Source organism: Agelaius phoeniceus, chromosome 2 (genome assembly GCF_051311805.1).
Source record: "Agelaius phoeniceus isolate bAgePho1 chromosome 2, bAgePho1.hap1, whole genome shotgun sequence".
In the NCBI taxonomy this organism is placed as follows: Eukaryota; Metazoa; Chordata; class Aves; order Passeriformes; family Icteridae; genus Agelaius; species Agelaius phoeniceus.
Window position 1 is genome coordinate 20,073,514 of NC_135266.1, and position 19,201 is coordinate 20,092,714.

Genomic DNA, 19,201 nt, shown 5'->3' on the forward strand with positions numbered 1-19,201 from the left:
GAGGAGATCTAGAAATAGGTCAAATATGGTCTCTTCACAGGGATGCAGTCTTTTAATTGACCTTTTCCCCATGAATTTCAGCTCAGCCATTTTAGCATTTGCTAGTTTCATGTTAACAATGAGGTTCACATCTGAATGTCTTATACTTTACAATTCTAAGGTATGAAAGGGTACTTTGGAATCTTTGGTTTACTGAGCTCAAGCAGTGGCACTCCTATGGCTGAGACAAGACTGAATCTTCCCATTTTGTGGCATCTACTTTCCTTCTGAGATGCATCACATCCTGCACCTTGGAACAGCCCTGACCCAAGCAGTCACAACTGCAGCTACACACAGAGTTACTCTGCTGAATTTCCAATATACAGACAGATGATAATTCAGCTATACTGGATACTTTATTTGAGTATTTGTAAATTTTATTTTGCAGTCCTAAAACTGCAATTGAGTTCAAGAGGATTCATAAAACAATATACTGAATATGTTATGTAAATGATAGAAAATCTGCAATTATCAAGGATTTAGAAATAGTGTGGTATTAGAGCTCCCAAGTCATGAAAACATATTGTTACCTTATTAACATAATATAATATTCCTGCTGTGGATCATATTTTATATAATTTACCAGAAAGCAGGTTTATTTGCAGTTCAACAAATTTTGAACTTCTGCAATGTCTTGCATAAACTGAAAAGCGCAAGGCAAGAAATGCAGTCAAGGGGAATCCTACCATACCATTACTCTGTTATATTGCTGTAACTCTCCCATCAGTCAGGGAATGGATTTGTTAGGGCTTCCCTGCCCTTGGGCACCTCAGGGAGCCATGTCAGTCGAGGAGGTCATCCTCTTGGTTTGGCATGCCAAATTCATGAGAAGACACAGGAAAAAAGGAAGAAATGAGGGAAACACCAGGTGGCAAATGCTATTGTTGATGTTGATTGTTGATTATCTGTGGAAGCAAATAAAATTCCATGTGTTTGCTGACCCCAAACTTGCAGGAAAGGGAGTTAAAATTAACTACTAATTTATTCAGTAAACTCTTATCGATTTCTAACTACAAAAGCAATAAGACCCAGGATGGCTGACAAGAATTAGCGGTCCTCTCACCACAGAAATAGTAACTTAAAGAAGCACAATTCTAAAATTCTGTACTATAGTACTATTACAATAAGACCCAGAGTATTTAACAATTTTGGGTGGAGGCAAATGCTTCTGTTTTAGTACTTCATTGCTCATCAGATTCTCAAGTGTTGATGTATTTTGGATTTCTCTCTCAAACTGCTTAGGAAGGCACATAATTTTTTAATAATATGACTAATAAATAGATCCTTGTTTGTGCAGGTTAATCTCTTAAAAAGATTACTCACTCTTAGCGTGCAGATGTGATGGGATGTGCTGCAATCCAGCTATACCTTGCTGGCAATATTGACATCCAGGTGACAGTAATGCCAACAGTGCCTTGCCTCCAACTTTTTAAATGTGCCCACATCTACAATTCTGCAACCATCAGGGATGTTACCGAGGTTTTGTGTGATTTCATGTTGCCTGTATTCATCTTCATGAACTAGGGCAGAGAAAAGCTTAAAGAAATCTGGGAGAAGGTGGTGGAGTTGGCAAAGAGGTTAACTAAGTTTTCTCTGTATCTCCTGGTACCTTCAGTTTACAACAATGGCAATATCTACTCCCTTTATGTTCCTCATTTTCGAAGCTGCAAAAATATCCTCAAGTTCTTGCCAGTTTTAAATTTTTTGTGTTTGAGTCGTATGAGAAAATCGGCGTTGTCTTGTCATGCAATGTTTGTCACTCAGCCTGCCCCAGCTTGGAGTCACTAGGTCTGCTTAATGCAGCACATTACTTCAGCCACATTGTCCTCATCTGTCCTCAACTTCTGCTGCATTCCCTTTGCTGGAGATAGGTTAAAAAGCTGAAACATTGGTAACTGTTGGCAAGTTTTGTTTTATGTCCCATGTCTGAATCTGATCATCTGCCCTGTTCAGTAAGTTGTGTCTCAGAGTTTCTCTTCCATATGAGGTAAAGAAGGGAAAATATTATGAAACCATGGATTCTATATCTTTATCCATATCTATGTAACTATATATATAGACATAATGTTTTAAAAAGGAACTTATACTAGTGCATAGATGGGACAGAAATTTTCCATCTCATACCTATAAAATAGTTTGATAGGATTCTTCTCCATAACCTGTTAAATTCATCTCTTTCCTGAAAGAATCAATACGGAAAGTAAAGTTTAGTCTTCATAACTTTTTTAGTGTGTTACTTTTGTGCAATAGTGAAAATTGAATGCAGCAGGGAAGATGGAGTGCCTTTTCAGACAACTGAAATGAGCCATTCCTTAATATTATTTTTAAATTACTAATGAGTTTTCCCTATTTTCTCAAGATTATGTTACAGTAGAAAGTCACTGTTACATATGAAAGATTTTTTTCCTCTCTGTGACTGGAATTTGCTAGAATTACTTAAGAAAATTTTCATTTTTCTCTCAAATGATCCACTTCTGCTATTCCTATTTCATATTACTGGTTTTTCAAGTTTGCTTGGCAAAAAAGTGTACCTGTAGTGTCTGTTTAAAAACATTAGAGTAATTAGTTATATCAAATGTACAGAAATTATCCCACCTGCTGAAAATCTTTTAAGTTACATTTTAAAGGAAGGTACAGCTCTCATGTTAAAGTAATGGGGGGAAGAAAGAACATGTGAACTAAAGAAAAGAGTGTCTTGACTCAGATGTTTACAACAACAGCTACTTCTATTAAAAAAATTAACTCCCAAATTCATCTTTGTATGTTTATAGAATCATAGAATAGCTGGAAGGGACCTTTTAAAGGTCACCTGGTCCAAGACTAGCAGGGACAGCAATGAGCAGGGACTTCTTCAACTAAACCATGTTGTTCAGAATCCCCTCCAACCTAATGTTGAATGTTTTCAAGGATCAGGCATCTACCGCCACTGTGGGCAACTTGTTTCAGTATTTTACTGGAACAGGTTCTGAAGAATGTTCTGAGAACACTTTTTGAGGCCCTGGGACAATTATCAGGAACTGAGGGTTCTCAGTAAGTGTAGAAGCACAGAAGTGTTTTAGATGTCCTGCTGTTACCACTGTTTGTGCTATTTACCACTTGCATATTTTTATTCTCTTCAAATGCTTACTTTGGAGACAGCAACAGAAATAATGTGCTGTACTAGAGCCCAGTGGGTTTCCCCATTTCTTGGCTGTGTCCCTGGAGCTTGCCTATGAAAAGGCAAAAAAGACTATGCTCAATCAGTGTGGCTGAGGGCAGGTTTAAAGGTTTAAAGGTGAATGAAGACACTCTTAGCATGCAGCTCTGTAAGTATGAGGGTACAAGTTAGAGCACAACCTAAAGCCAAAGGACCTGCCATGTTTCAATTTGGTCTGAATCTCTTAATCCCAAATCCAGTCTGCTGATACATACAGGAATGTAAGCAAGGTCAGGGTATGGGACTGATGAGGGGGAGGAGATACTTTTGGATAGCCTGAGCAGCAGTTTACTTTATATTTTATTGCACATTACCAACAATTCAGTTACACTGATCAAGACTCTTTAAAAATTACTATGATGGTCTAAAAATGGCAATATACCAATATTTATGTACTAATTTTATTAGACCTGTTTATGTCTCTGTTTTAGTATCTTTGGTCCTTGTGATCTCAAAAATTCTCCCAGCTGAATTGATTTTGTGGTGGTGGAATCCTTTTTTAAGCACAGTATTGCAAAAAATAATTAAAATTAAAGATTCATGTAGCTCTTTGTTTTAGAGTCATATATGTGTAACACACCTGTCCATTCTTTTTTATCAACTGTTTGGAAAATACATTTATATTTACTTTTGGTTAAAAAAATTGATTGCACTTTGGAGTAAAATTACACGAACCTTTAATATGGAAAATATTTTTTGGTGGGAATGATGCCCATAAAGGTTTCATAATGTTTTCATTGTCTGAAGATCTGGTACAATATCATGTTCAGGCAACACTTTCTATGTAATTCAATGTTAAATGTCCCAACATGATATGAAAACTCCCCACTGGGGAGGAAATAATGGCATTGCATAACCAAATTAGAGTCATGTACAAATTTTTTTTAAAAGGTCAGGGAATTGAAATCTTGGTTTAGGTAAATAACAGGTAAAACACAGCACCTAATCTTGAGAAGGTTGCCTAAAACAATTAGGAAACTTGGACTTTACTGCCAATTAGTTTGACTAGAAAAAACCTGACTTAACATGAGTCAGAGTAAAATGTGCTTGGCTTCGTTTGCACTGTGGCCCAGAATTTTGTATTATTTGCATTGTGAGAAAAAGAAGGTTTTTTTAATGCAAAGTATGACATCTCTGCCCTGGCAACTGCAAGGGCAATGCTGTTAAAAAGCATATATATTATACAATTTGTTCTCAGTAACTTCTGTTTTCCTCTTCTAGCTTCAGGATATCAAAAAAAGACATTGTGATCAAGGGTGCAGATTTTCTGGTGGAAACCAGGTAATTTTGTCTTTCTTTTAATACTACCTCTTGTGTCCTCTGACTTTTTTTGTGACTGGAGATATTGTTATGTACCGATTTGCTCAAGAGATCTAAATGATGAAGAAATTTGCCAATGTGCCAAGATATGGTTTTGTCCAGATTTATTTTTTTAAACTTGTAGGCCATTTAGTAGTCACACATGCATGTACTGTTTCTAAATCACATTCCTTCCTTGGCTGCCTCGGATTTTCCAAGTGGAATTAAATGCAGGATGTGGTCCAGTGTCCTATGTCCCTAAACACAGCCCATCTCCCCCTCTGCCATTCAGACTGTGATTACATTTGGCCTGATCATTGGCACAGACTGACTCTCAGCACGAATGATCCCCTTGGCTTTTCCAGGCTGTCTGTATCCCAAATGCACACTTAATCCTCAACCACTGCCATCTCGTAGCATATGCTCTTTTTCTTCCTCAGAGTTTCTTGATGTGGTCGTACAGGCCCCCTGGGTCAAACAGTGCAGCTGTTTGGAATTATCTTTTGGACACATGGGAAACCTAAGAGTGATTATAAATTTGGCAGACAAATCCAAGACATAGCCAAAAATACCCCAGATCTACAGTTTGTTTGGTGAGCTATAAAAATAGGTACCTATGTCCCAAGGAAATATATATGAAAATCAGTTTTCCTCCCAAAACTCTTGGTTGTTGCTTTCTGTGTTGATACCTCCAAAACATAACAGGAATACAAGAATTGACTGTGTATACACATTATTTAGTTTCTATAGGAATAGATCATGTGACTCATCAAGGAGTGGTAGATCAAAAATTCAGCCTTACTACATGAACAACATGGTTTAGTTGAAGAAGTCCCTGCTCATTGCTGTCCCTGCTAGTCTTGGACTAGGTGACCTTTAAAAGGTCCCTTCCAGCTATTCTATGATTCTATAAACATACAAAGATGAATTTAGGAGTTGATTTTTTTAATAGAAGTAGCTGTTGTTGTAAACATCTGAGTCAAGACACTCTTTTCTTTAGTTCACATGGGTTTTTCCCCCCCATTACTTTAACATGAGAGCTGTACCTTCCTTTAAACTCTCACACCATTTTCACAGCCCCTGCAGGTTGGAAGAGTTTATTGAAGCTCATGAAGTTTAGTGTAGTGAGTCTCCTTCCACTTTTTCAAGGACTTAATCTCTGGGTGGCCTAGGACAAAGGGGAATGCCCCAGAAGTGAGGAGCCAAGTTGGAGTGTAACCAATGTCCTGTCTTCCCTAGAATATTCTTCCCTAGAATATTAATTTTTGTAGAGCAATATTCAAATGCTAAAGAGTAAACAGCATGATATGTTGTACTGAAGTGCTCTTACAGGGCACTGTGTAGTGATTGGATTCAGGCTGTAACAAGAAATTTACTCTGTATATTGTCTCTGAATGCTTAAACTGTTTCCCGAAAATACATTTTAGCAGCAGCTAGGTTGTTCAGCTTGAAAACTGTTAAAGGAACTTAAGAGACTGTTTCCATGGTTTACAAAAACACATCTTATAAATAGATTTTCCTACTGGAAAACCCTCTGTCAATTAATTCTTCCAATTAAACTTTAATACATATACTTCTTGAGAATTTGCATTTGTGCCTTAGGCAGTGGAATCACGCATAGTAATTCCATAGACTATAATAGTCCTCAGCCTGCTCTGGAATCAAAGTTGTATCCTTATTCTTCCCTGTGTTTATTGGAAGCTTTTGATTCCATCAATCACACCAAGGCAATGTCAGCCTCGAAAAGGCACTGCTGGGTTACCACAAGTACTATTTTGGCATGTTTGGAGTAGTCTCAGGCAGAGCTCACAGACAGTTATTCTGCTCAACCTTTTTTCCTTCTCATAGCTCTTTAGGGTTCCATCTTCCGACCTTATTAGTCTTTTGTTGTTTTTTAAATGCTGGTATCTAGGCTACAGTAGCCTTTTAAAATATTAGATGTACCATGCAGATGACAAGGCTTCCTTTTTGAGCTGTCCCCTCCAAACTTGGTTTGGTTCCTGCAGTTTCTGAGCTGCCCTGAAGACTTATTTCTGAGTTTCAGCCAAAAGAAACCACATTATTTTGCTTTTGTGACAAAACATAAGCTGTATGTGTGGAACCCACTATCATGCTGGACTAGCTCTTTCTTCACAGTCCCTTTGAGACTAATTTTTCCATTTCCTGTCACTACAGATTGCACTCTTGGAGGCAGTTTTAAATCAGTAATGTCTTTGATGTTTTTCTTTCACCATGCCAGGAACATTCCCAGAATGACATTGATGCTCTCCCAGGCTGTCCAAATGTGTATTCATGGCAGGCTTCTGCTAAGCTGCTGTAACACTCTCCCGCTCTGTTTGCTGGCTTGCCAGATGTGAATAAGCTCCAGTTAATTGAAAATACCAGATTTTGAATAGGTTGCAGTTAATTCAAAATGCTATGGCTAATACAAAATATGATGTGGCTAAATTTTAACCGTTGCATCTCTCTTCAATGAAAATCAAATGACAGAAACATTTGTCAGATGTTTTCAACTTTTTCTTCTTAGGCTTCCTGTGCCCTTAAAGAAAAATGTACAGAGGATCTTTCCAAACAAAGCTGAATGCATCTGACATAACTGAGGATCAGGTAGACTAAATGGACTCGGTCTTTTTAAATGGCAGCTGAAAATGAAGTGCTAACATAGTGAATTGTTTTCTGATACTGCTGTGGAGTTGCATGCCTACAGATGGGAGGCATTAACTTTCTGTCTGTTACTCTAAGAGCTTCTTTTTTTTTTTGCTTGTGCCCTCTAGTATGGTAAGCTGGAAACTGGACTTTCTGACTTTCTGCATAATTGTACTTTCGTGATTATGGCAAAAACAACTTAGAAAAAAGATTTTATTTTGTTGTCACTGTTTGTAAGTCATATATTTCATAGTATTTATATTTCATCCATTTTGAATTTGAGAGAGGTTGTTTGCAAAACCGTATTAATACTTATACTACTGTACCTTGAATAAAATATTTCTGAGGCTAGGATTTTGAATAGTCATGCTACATTAGAATTTTTGTATGTGCTAGAGCCATAGCAATTTCTGTCTTCCATGGTGCTATTTCAATTAATAAAACAGATATTCAGAAAAAGATTTTGTGAAGGATATGGAAAAGTCTATGCTTTTCATTATAACTATGAAAATGAATGAATCTGTTAACATCACATGATTCAAATAAAACCCCTGAGTTATCTACCTGATGGCAAAGAGGCTCCAGGCAGGAGGGTGTGTGCTAAGGTGATACAAGTAGCTGAAAAGGGCAGGCAGAATAACTGAAGCTATTAGACCAACCAGGCTGTCATCAGTCCTAGACAACAGGGTGAACATCAGAATGCTGATATGGGATTTAATTCTTTACAACTCAAAAGATGACAATATGAGTCAACCACCCTTTATGGCTTGTGGATCTGGTTTCATTCCTCTGATAAGTTTGCTTCATTAAAGCAATTGTTTCATACCATAGAAAGTGCCTTTCATAAAGCCCTGAACTGCATGTTACTGTGATTAGAAGTCAACACTATCTGATATTGATTAAGTATAAATTAAATGGATTTAGACACTTGGTAGCTGGTATACATCAAAGTGGTGTCATGGAAGATTTATCACTGAATAGAAGTATTTCAAATAGGATTTTGCAGAGATGAGTTAAAGGTCAAGACTATGAAATACTGTTCTATAAAAACCTGAAAAAGTATAAAAGCACTGTGAATAAAATTTATGGATTATATAAAGCATGTCAAAGTATTGAGAACTGAGTAGCCAAGTTAAGCAATCTGGATGTCTTAAACTGGTAGGATGCAAGCAAAAGGTGAACTTAGATGTCAGGGTTCCTGCCTGTAGAGAGTCATGCATGAGCAGCTGCACAGGCTGGGATGCAGCTCTGTTCCTCACAGTCCTCTTGCCTGGCATGCCAGTTTGGCTGAGGAGAATGACACTGTGACTGTGCTTGTGGCACCTGAGCCAGCTCCCTGCCTGGCTGCCCCGGCACGCTGGGCTGTCTCTGCACCTACCCAGTCCTCCTGCAAGGGTGGCTACAGACCAGCAGAAGTGGCACCCACAAGTAAGACAGGTTTGCTATTGGCTTCAGAATCATTTGTATGAGCAGATTATAAAAGTAATTATTTGAGTAATTATGTCCTCACTGTTAGTTGTAATTTATTTACCAGCACAAAACCTAATGAAAAGCAAGAGAACAAAAAAGCTTCATATTGCATAAAATTCCTTATGGAAAACTGAGTCCACAGAGACTTGTGCTGGATCTCAGCCTTGAAACACCTCAGTAGCTACTCACATTTGGCTTTGCTGTTCTCCTTGTCCTTGCCATGTTTTGCTGTGCTCCCCTTCCCTATGTGTGGGATTTCCAAACCCATGGTTTACTTACTCACTGCTTGCATTTTGCACACCTGTTCCTCCTGAGTGTAGGGGGATACAGTATGAAGGTGGTATAGAATGTAATCTTATCCCCCAAAGAGTTGCAGCTGAACCAATTACTAAACATTAGGAGCAGGCCTGATCTTAACAGGCCACACCTGTAGCCAATAAGAACAAGTGGTATAAAAGAGTGGATTGGTGGGATCTGGAGTCAGATGATGACTGCAAGGACCAGGAACAGTCAGTGCTTAGAGGAGCTGCCTATGAGAAACATTGAGGCAGTATGAAACCCTGGCAATATGGAATCCTTGCACTATAATGATTTTAGAACTCTTGGTATATAAGACACTTGATCTTGATAGTTTTATTTCCTGAGTGGAAGTTGCCTTCCAAGGGACAAAAGCTGTTGTGGACAGTGTTAGGGATGACACCCAAGCTTTGCAAATGGAAATGGAGTGGGGTTTTTTTTCTGTTTGAAGTGCTCCAGAATAACAGAAAGAGAGATTACACCAGAAATGGATCATCTAATTTTCTTTCAGGCTAGTTATACACCTCTGGGTTCTCCTTGTTGTATCTGGCAAATTACTCAGTCAGAAGGACAAGAGTGAAAAATGGATGATTTGGCTCCCTAAAGCAAATGTTGTCCAAGTGCATATTCTACTATATGGTACAGTGCATGAAGGTCTCATGTGAAAACTCTCATCCCAAAACCATATGAAACAAATACCACATTAACTTTAAAATAAATTTTAAGAGAGGTCCATGTGGAAAACCTGACTGGAACTACAGCTGAATTTGGATGTACAGGAAAGTTTATAATTCACATTTGCTGAAAAGTTTAATCCAGCAGTACTAAGACCAATTTATGAAGTTCTGTATGAGAGGAACAGATTGCAATAATACTTGTTATAAGTAACAAATAAAGAGACAGGGAAAATTAGAATGATGTTTACAAGCCCAAGGTCTGGCAGCAACGACACTGAAAAAGGCAATGAGAGCCACAAGCTCCAAGTGAAAAGAGGCAGCTGGTCTGCTAAGAGATGGGTGTTGTTGCAAGACCAGGGATGTTCCTGTTAGCATCTCTAAGATTAATTAGAAGCATGAAAAGAGAGTGAGCTCTCCTGAGAAACAAAACATTTGATAGCAATATACCTTTTTTGCTTTTCATAATAATGGAATAAAATATTGATCCACCAAAAAACATTTCAGAAAACCATGAATAATTGCCCCATGGAGACAGAAGGGAGGCAAAGGTCAGGTGCAGAGCTTGTTTTTAATGTGTGGGGCAGCATGGAGGTCCTGGGCTGCCCATCTGTGAGAACCAATAAGGGGAAGGGGAGTAGCTGTGGAAGAGGAGCAGGATTTCATATCATCCTTCTGCAAGGATATCATCCATGTCCTTCTCCAAGCTGCTACCTGGGGCTTCACTCATGACCTTTGGAGGCTCAGTTATCTTCTGCTGCCCCACCACCTGTAACCACGGTGACATCATCCCAAAGAAGCCAAGCATCATTCTGGCTGTGACAAGGGGCACAGCTTCCAGGGCAGCCAGGGAGATAGAAAATAACAGTGTTACTGCTGCTGCAGGTGGTGAAAAATACATACACCTGAGTCCCAGAGAAAGGTCCTTGCAACATCAAATGGGGTAGGGCAATTTAAATCTAATAATCTCATTGTGGCCTTTCTCCTTCCTGGTGTAAACAGGTGAGAGAAGCAGAAAATGAAGGTACATAAAGAGGAAAAGTTTGAGAGAAAATGAGGAAAGAGGAGGCTGATTGGCATAGAAAGCAAGTGTAAATAAATGGTCTCTCCTGGCCTCCCCAGGCATGCTTTTCACCAAGGTGTAAATTCCAATAACATATGTGTAGTCTGTGAAGTAATTTAGAGGAGAAATGAAAGTAGTAACCAGTGGACAGTCAGGAAGCACTACATTAACACGTTTAAAGACCTCTGAGTAGCTCTGTGTGACGGGAGGCTGGGGCAGCAGCAGGTTTCTGTACGTGTATCCCAGAGATGCCAGTCCCTGCTCACAGGTAAATGCTTTGTGCACTGCAGCCTGAGATGGTCTCTGCTCTATTGGATGAGATTTGAAGGGAGCAGAACAGTGGGCAAAGAGGTGCAGTGAAGGTGAACCAGCACTGATGATGGAAACAATTCTTTCAGTGGCATCTAAATGACAGTGGTTTATTACTGTGTTGCCTATTGCACAGCATGCTGAAATGACTTTTTCACAATAAAATGCAGCATTTCTCCTCCTGGCACTTAATGTAGGTGGCTTTTTCTCTTGCTTCTATATGATTTCTGTGGCCCTACAGTCACTCTGTGGGCATTATTGGTGCTCTTGTTTATGCAAAGGCCTTTCTCCAAGATTCAGTTTATAGTGAATTGCTCAGGAATTACATTATATTTTTTATCGTCTAGTTCTGCAGTCTTTCCATAAAATCCAACCACAGCATGGAAATATGTATGGTACATTTATAAAGTCTTCCATATGTAAAACAAATTAAGCTCTAATATTACACTCCAGGCTATTGTGCTAGTGGGAGACCAGGATTCTGTAGTTGCACTCCATGGGAACATTGCTGCTTTTTGAAGTGTACAAGCAGGCTGATGCATTATCTACCTGATATGTGTTGGAAAGTGTGAACTATGAACTACCAGGTCAATAAAAAGGGGACAGTACAAAGGACAGGCTGGAAACAGTATGTATTGAAGACACAATGATGACAGCTTGTCACTTAGGGCTGTTTCAGCAGGAGTATCTAGGTAGCAGCATGCAAATATGAAGGCATTTTGACATTATCAAACTCATGGAGTGCAGAGTTCACCAAAAGTTCTGGTAACTGAGAAGCTCAGCTAGATATTGCTTGATGCACACCTTGCACACCTGAGCCAACCTGGCTAAAGGTAGACATCCCCAAGAGAGCAGTTCTGCTTCAAATTTACCAAATGTGTGATCCTACAGGACTAAAAACTGGACTGCAAACACCAATCATGAGAATTTAATCCCAGTCCTGAGATTTACTGGTGCCAAGGACTATTTATTCTCTCACCTCACTCTAATATGGTCTGTAATTACTGGCCTGTAATTCTAAAATACAGAAATTACATTTCTGCACTAGCACATCACCCAGAGCACTGTCTTGCTTCTGCTGTGGACAGTATAACTGTCCTGTTACTGACTGAGTGATTCCCACAGAGTTTTTCCTTGCTAAATGTGTCCTGTCAGGAAGTGGCTTCATAAGTGTTCAGACACTGTCTGAACTGAGAGCAGTAAGTTTCTTAAAAACAGCTGATGCTTCCCTTCTCTACTTCCACCACCCAGTAAGTTGCTTCATTAGAGTCAGAAAAAGCTCCAAGTATTTTATTATTTTTGGAAGAAATTGTAAAGAAAATTTGCCATTCTCTTCCCCCATCTATTTTATGAAAAAAAATTAGAATACATTTTTGAGGATATAAATTATGCGCAGGGCTGTCTCCCCATTTTTGTTATGTTTTCAAATTTGCTCCCAGTGTATTATGCACTCACATCCCTACACATTAGGCTATGCATTTAGTAACACAACTTATGCTAAAAAGAACATACATTTAGGAAATGCAAGTGCTATATTTGTAATCAAAAAGCGATTTTACACTGGTATGTTAAATTATGAAATCTTTTCTTTCCATCTTTCTCTTCCAATCAATTAGAGTTTTTAAACAGAAACAAAAAGAGGGACTCAGCATCTAGTCTGAGACTGTGAAAGCTCCATCTCTTGTGTTCCTAGCTCATAGTAGAGTACAGTCTTTATTATTTTAAAAATATCCAAGTAATTTGGCAATATTCTTTTTCCTTCTTTTTATTTCATGAGACTTTCTACAGGGTAAACATAAAAGAAGCATTATAAAATCTTGAATCATTTTGCAAACAGCTTAAAGAATTGAATAATGATGCTTTATTTGTTCACGAATATTTGAATATAATTCCAGTGTAAGATAAAAACAATATGATCTTTCTTTTTCAATATCAACATGGGGGGGAAGTGCACTTTTATCATCATTTAAAATACAGTTATCAGTATTTTGTGTGTTGTAATCATAGAGAAATCTTAGCTCTATTTAGGATAGCCTGTGCATGAAGTTGATAGAGAACCCAAAGGTAGAATTTTCATAATTTGCATTGGTTTAAAGTTTACATATCCAACCCTTATAAAAATATAGGTGTTCAGTCACATCCAGAGATGCATCCTGCATCCCAGGACAGGCTGTGGAAGCCCCTTGCTGAGCCCAAGCACACCATGCCAGCTCCCACGGAGTGCATTCCTCTTCAGCACAGCGCTGCTGCTCTGGCTGCCCTGCTCTCTGCTGGACACCCTGGGGGGCAGCAAATTTGTGCCTGCCAACAGATTCCTTTCCAGAGGAGTGCACGATGGGCCTAACATGGATACAGATTTGACAGCTCTGTACTCCCTACCCAGAAGCTGTTTTTTCCTTTTGACAGAAGAGTCCGTCTGGAGTCTGGGAAAAACACTTTCCAACATATTTTTTTTCTTTAAGTGGAATTTTTTTGTTTCTTAGAAATATAAATGTTTCCATTTGTGATGAAGAAACAAAATCCAGCCCAGCTAGTTGCTACTAGCACAGTCTGAGTGTCCCATCACATCAGACAAAAACCTACTATACACTATGGTCACATCAGATTTCTGTAGCTGCTGTGTCTCACAGGTGGGCTTTACATTGTATTCTCCTAGTCTGTGGGTGCAGATACAAGGGGAAACAAAGGTCCCACCATAAAGGACTAAGTAGAGAAGACCCAGATTCTCAGAGAAGCAGCTGGAAAGCCCAGGCAATCCCCACAGTGGGGATAACAACACCACTCATCCCAGGCAGGTGTTCCTGGCACAAACCAAGCCACTGCTGCAATGGGCAGGTAACTGTGATGGCTTTCAGCAGAGAAACCAGGTGGTGAATGGATCTGCATCCCTCCCTGCCCCTCAGCAGCCAGGCTGGTGTGCTCTCTTGTAGATGATGGGTTTGGAGCTTTCCCAGGCTGCAGAAAAATTAAGAAAATTCTGCTCCTGTCTGTTTTTCAGGCATCTCTTGCTATTTGCCTCTTAGAACCTGTAGTCTGATCCAGGGAATTCCTGTATATGTTAAAAGTATGAAGGGAATAAAACAGCAAATGTTCTTTTGCATTTCAGTGTTCTCTCTGCTTGGTTGGATCTGTCAGTCTCCAGCAGGAAACATAACTGTAACTCAGGAAGGGTTTCAATTATCTTCTTGTTCACTGGAAATAGAAGAAACCTCAAGCTGACATGTTTCTGAAGAAGAATTCCAAGGGATGCATACTTCATACCACAGAACCACAGAAACCAGAAAGAAGGAAAAAAAAAAAAGAAAAATTCCTAACTAACTAAAGTCTTCACTGTCCCAAATTAAAGGGAAGCAGAACATTATTAGCTTTGTTATCTATTTACTAGCACCTTACTGTCACTCATGTCTTAAAACTGTGGTATCAAACACACTGGGGCACCTTGCTGTCATGCTAATGAGATGGCTTGTCACATCTGTCATATAGCTCATACTGACAAGAAAGAAAAAAATCAGACACATGGTTTGTAAATATATGCACAGCCTACTGCAGGACCTCAAGGAAATGTACACTGTGGATGGTTATAGAGACATCACTGTTTACCACCTGAACTGTCTCCCCTGGGTTTTAGCAGTGGAATTACACCTCAAAAGCTGCCTTCTCTATATGAGTAACTACAAAACACTGTAACACTCTTCTTTTTCCTGCATGTTAGCATCACCATTCTCCAAAAGCAGAGAAGGTTCTGCTTTCTCCCAGCTTTCCTGAAGGCATTGTCCAGGGATAAACCTTGAGCCTGAACAGTTCTTGAGCTTAATAATCTGTTACTTCCATAGCTTGGGAGCAAATATGACAAGGTGGGTTGAGCCAAGAAATTGTTTAATATGTAAGTAAGATGAATATTGGAAAGTGTTCTCAGGTTAATCCATATAACTTTCAAAGAAAGCCATTGTGTAGCCTGTTCCTCTAGTGCAGAATTTCCCCATTGCTGCTGCTATTCATATGCTGCTGTAGACAGCAAAAAAAAAAAAAAAAAAAAAAGAAGTGGTCTCCCTGCTAATTTTTTAATTTTAGATGTGGTTTTTTAGGTTCTACAAGAAGCCATAATGTATCATACATGTGCCAGCTGAACCCTGCAGAGGTGAAGCCAATGTCAGCAGTATCACCTCCTGTCAAACAGCTCAGTAGCCTCTCAACAAACAAACAGCTGGGTCACCCCATCTACCAGCACTCCCACCCAGCAGTAATGGGTGACTGGTTCTTCCAGTTTCTGACAAACCAGAAATATGTTGCAGATACATGAAAAGGTAAGGGTAAGAAGCTGCCTTCCCACCTAGGATCAATAGGAATCTTGAGCCTGTATACACATCCCCACCCCCACAGACAAACAGCAGCTCCAGCTGGTGAGAGAGCACATCACCTGCTGAAACCATTTGGGCTGTTGTGCTGAGGCTGCTCAGGAGAAAGGCACATACTGCTCTACTCCTTGTACTGGGAAAAGGAGTGAAGAGGAGAAGGGTGCTGGGAATCCCTTCTTGGAAGTGTGGCAGATGTTATAGACCTGGAAGAGAGCAAGGTGCAAAGCTTTCCTGTGGTCTGAGCATCAACTGAAATATAACTTTTTGAATAATCCTGATACAAGATCTAATTTTCAAATGTTGATGGGTGACTCTCCTGCTGATTTTCACTTTTTAGGAGTCTGCCGTGGATTTGGTTGGACAAAGCTATTACAAAAAGTTGCTCAGATAAAGAACTGGAAGGTGAAGAAAATGCCATGCATGAAGCAGATTTAACTGAACTGGAACTTCACTTGAGATAACTGTTAATATTGCAAACCTTATGAAATTATTATAAGTAGTGGCACTCAATAAATATAAACACGTAAAACTTCGACTCCCTTTCTGCTCTAAAATACCTTGTTTCCAATATCACAGTATCATTTCTTCATTATTGAATGACCCCAAATAATAGTGTTTCATATATAAATCTATAGGTACTGGTCTAAGTACCTGTAAGACTTAGCTTCTTCTAAGCCTACAATCAATGAAAATGTCAAAGTAACTCCTATTAATATCCTTCCTATTTCAGACTTTCAACACCACGAAGAATGAGCAATATTTTTTTCCTTTTTTAAAGTGCAAGTCACCTTCAAGCACCTGCCTTTTGAACAAGAGGAGAGAGGCCATTGAAACATGGCTTCTTAAAAAAGGGCAAGTGTTACTCGGTATCATTTCATAGTGTGTTTACTGAAGTACATTTAATTACTTCAACAGTGGAATAAATAATTTTTTATGCAAAATGAAATCAGTATTTAAATGTTTTATGTAAATTCTGATGCTTCTCTTTGGAGTGTATGTTTCAAGCCACAATAAGTCCTGTCAGTTTTTTTTTTTCAATCAAGTTTGGAGACAAAGCATGTAGAAAGCTTATATTCCAATATAGAAGAGTGAACTTTTCAGGGAATGAAAGTTGCCTTCACTTCTCACAGAGATTTTGGTCTTGCTCACAGGGATTTCTGAGCACTTTAGGTTATTCTGGTATCTCTAGCCATAAAAACCAGATACTTCTTTAAACTCTCCCATTTTCCCTGACCTATGAGCTCTCAAAGTAAACAAAACTGTTTTTTGATTCCATGAAGGCTGTCATTCTAACACTGTTTGGAACTCAAAACTCCTGGATTGAAAACAAGGTACTACTACCTTCAATTTTTAGACACGACTGGTAGTATTTCCAAATTAATTTAAAAAGTGTACTGCAGCATTTTCCATAATGGGTTGAACAATTTTGTCCACTTCTTCCTTCAATTACACCTTCAATATTACTGGAAGGGAGAGTAACAAGAGGTGTTTAAGCAACAGAGGAAATAGGAAAGGGAAAAAAGTAGATGTTGTTGCCAGGATAATGGAACCCCAAGGACAGTGACTACATTTTCCTAGCTATAGATCAGCTCACAGACTAAGTTTCTTAACAGTTAGATTTAATTAAACTTCTTTTTCTGTATCTGCCATTAATTGAGCATTTATTCCTCACCTTTGTGATTAGCAGGGGTTGGGCCAACATGCTTGTGCAATAGTCTGTAGATTTTTTTAACAGAGAAATTATTTTTAATTATTCATGCAGCTCTGACCCCTTTTAGAATTGGTCAAACTGTGGATCTGAAACAACATTCACAGACCTGTTAGTTTCCTACTTAGAAGAGTGCAGTGTGTTTCAGGAGGGCTTTGAAAAGGAAAAAGACAAGGAAAAAATGCTAGCTTATTGCTTCTCTCTACTAAAAAGAGTTAGAACAGTCAGCACTCCTGTGAAGTTAAACAAAAAAAAAAAATTAAAAAACTAAAAAGTAATCTAACCAGCCAGCTTCTACCCACCAAATACTTACAGATGTGATTATATTTAGTTACAAGAAAAAATAGCTAAACTTTCTCTATTGCACATAATGTCTCCAGGGATCCTGGCAGTGAAGATGACTGGTTAGAGGTTATTTGATGATTTGCTTCTATTCCTCCAGTGACAGATCTGCTACTTTTCTACTACTGCCTGACTGCTTGCCATAGTTGGTAAGGTGATGCCAAATTTTACAGAAAAATAAATATCTAGAGGTGGGAATCAGCTGACAAAGTGTCTGAGCCAACGATCAATATTCACTTTACAGTCCCCAGAGGAAAATGCACTTAGAGGGCATAATTGCACTTAGAGGGCATAATTCCTAAAGCAGATGCCTAAAATAGCTGAGCTAAACCGAGCCCTGGAAGTGCTGATTTCAAATACAGCAACAGCCCATAGCTCAGAAGTGGAGGCAGCTGTATTGTGGATCTGGGAAGACCTTTCCTATGGCAGGAATCTGATTACAGAAGATGCTGCTGTAGGGTAAGGTGGCTTCCACATACACAGAGCTGATTGTTGTGCCATGTGCAACAACATACCTGAGAGCTGCCTTGACAAGTGAGTTTAAGCTTAATTACTCCCCATCCCAGCATAGTGCACCAGGTGTTAAATGCTGCTTGAGAGAGCAAGTAGCTTGGCAGGGTGAAGCCTTGTGAAGGCTGACCTAGAACAGAGCCTAGAAGGAGTTAAAGAATAAAGAATAATTCCTCAATGGATACACCTTGGGCAGTACAAGAGCCCAGGCAGGCCTACACCCAAGATGAACCCAAAACAGTCCCAAAATGGATCACCAGTCACTTTTATAAGTTCTGGTCTGTTTGCATATTGGAGTTAATTGTCCAATTATAGCTTTAGGTTATGAAGTCCCATCCTTCTTGTTTTTCTCTCTTCATTCTGCTGTTGTTTATGCTCTTGGGCCTGAGATTGGATCCTTTGTCCTTGGTCCCAAGCTAGGAAAGGAATTGTTCTGTCTACCTACCCTGTGAAGAGAGCTTACCATCCTCTAATATGAAGATCAGAACTACACACTAAAGCAGTAAAGAATCTGAAAAATATGAAAGCTAAAACCTGTGGTATCAGGGCAATGGTTTCCCTTTGCCTGGGTTTGTGGCTGGCAGTGTAGATGCTGTGTGGCAGGGCCAAAACAGCAGAATAATGATGGAGTGGTCTGGCATGGTAAAGCTTCCCCCTTTTATTTCCGGAGGATGTCCTGAACTTTTTATTTAGTAACATTTAAATCTACATCAGAAGAATGTTTATGGGTAAATGTAATGAAATCCTTTGGAAGAAGACACCAGATTAAGGAGGTCCAGGTGTCACTCACCAGCAAGACTTGGGTAGCAGGAGACAATGGAATAATGGAGGAAATATATTTTCTTTAGAGTAGATGAAAATTTACCTCTGTTTTTTTCTATCTGCTAGTCTCCAGCTACAATTCTTTGCTTGCTGTCAAAATAGTTTTTTATTAAGGTAGTTAGGGAGTATTTCTGGTCACTCTATATTGTATATAATAATATGTATATATATATATAATTACTGTCTATAAAAATATATATGCATATAATAATCTGAACTAAGTTAAACTGAATTCAGAGAGACTACTTGCATAGCTAGGAAATTTTAAAATGCTCAAGACTTTGCAGACTGGATCTTTACTCCTCTCACTAACCAAATACTGTAAAAGAATTTTTATATGTAATGTCCTAAACAAAGACTCCGAAGCATAGGCTGAAAGAAGTTAGTATAGGCTGAAAGAAACTATCCACTCCAGTCTTTTGCATATTTTACAGGTTTATCTGCTTCACTATTTTGAGTATACTATCTAAT

The 19,201-nt window shown here is 38.9% G+C and overlaps 1 protein-coding gene across 1 annotated transcript in view; it reads left to right on the forward strand.

Annotated features, from left to right (window-relative positions):
• MID1 (midline 1) overlaps positions 1 to 19,201 on the forward strand; it is a 334,691-nt gene that overhangs the window by 58,563 nt on the left and 256,927 nt on the right. Inside the window, exon 3 of the mRNA XM_077173182.1 lies at positions 4,463 to 4,516. The gene's annotated coding sequence lies outside the window, so the exon portion shown is untranslated. The remainder of the gene's footprint in view (positions 1 to 4,462; positions 4,517 to 19,201) is intronic.